Genomic DNA, 1,298 nt, shown 5'->3' with positions numbered 1-1,298 from the left:
CTGTTGATGTGTTGTTCTAGTCATTTTTGGATAATTTTCAGCAGTATCTTGCTGGTATGTGATAATAATGATATTGTTCAGTATTTCCCACAGTCTGTTGGGTCATTTCTTTCTGGAATGTGAACATATTTGGATCTTTTCCAGTCAGTTGGCCAGGAGGTTGTCTTCTAGATTTCTTGGCACAACTTGGTGAGCATTTCAGGGAAGTGTCTGTTTTTTGAAATATGTCAATTGATATGCCCTCAATTACTGGGCTTTGTTTTTGCCAATTCCTTCAGAGCATCTTGGACTTCTTCCTTCATCACCACAGGCACTGGCTCATACAATTTTATTAAATTCTTTGTGTCAGCCAATTCTTTTTTTTTGTACAGTGATTCTGTGTACTCTTTCCTTCTTCTTTTAATGGTTCCTAGATCACTTAATAGTCTGTCCAAAGCATACTTGAGTATTGCAAGTCAAGGCTTGAATTTGTTCTTCTATTCCTTCAGCTTAAGAAAACCAGGGATACTACATGGTTTAAAATCAGTAAAATCAGGTTTCCACCATTTACCATCACTATATACAGTTCTTTAATTATATATAAAACTACTGATATAAAATGGAAATGGTATTTGTAATCCTGACTGTTCCCAAATGTAACAAGATTTTGTACAAGACTTTGTCCAAAGTTAAAAATTAATTGGACTCCAGAAATATTCCATTTTAACTCTTCTTGATAAACTTAAATTGTACAAACAATACCTTACATGCAACAAAAATATATTCCTCCTTTTTTTCAATTTTAAATTGATTTTATAGAAAGTTTAAAGAGACATTGGATTTTCATTCATTCATTGCTGCATTTTTCTCCCTGTTCACCCCTCTCCCCCAATTTTCTTTTCTTTTTGAAAAGTAGAAGAAAAAATTCTTGAATTGTTATACAATCCCTCCCTTCAAGTCCACTTTACTATGCTTCCTTCGTTCTGGACACCTATCATAACAATAATCTATGATTATATATCACTTTTTTTCTGGTGAAGATATTTTATTTTTCATAAAAATATAATTGTACAATTCTTCAGAGAAAGAAAAAGTCTTTCAATGCCCCTCAAATACCATGCAGTTACATAGTAATCATCTTCCCTTTTAAAAATACTTAACTGATTTCTTGTGAAATATAATATTTATGTTTTTAAACTTTCTTTGCCTTTATTTCAACTAAAGATAAGCCCAGATTAATTCAGTGCTTTCTATATATATCACTTTTAAACAATTTTCTTCCTCATCTGTTTCAATGCAGTATACATTATTTATCTCAT

The sequence above is a fragment of the Elephantulus edwardii genome, unplaced genomic scaffold (assembly GCF_000299155.1).
Source record: "Elephantulus edwardii isolate Elephantulus edwardi_28Jun2011 unplaced genomic scaffold, EleEdw1.0 scaffold00065, whole genome shotgun sequence".
NCBI classification, from domain to species: Eukaryota; Metazoa; Chordata; class Mammalia; order Macroscelidea; family Macroscelididae; genus Elephantulus; species Elephantulus edwardii.
This window is presented reverse-complemented; position numbering follows the sequence as displayed.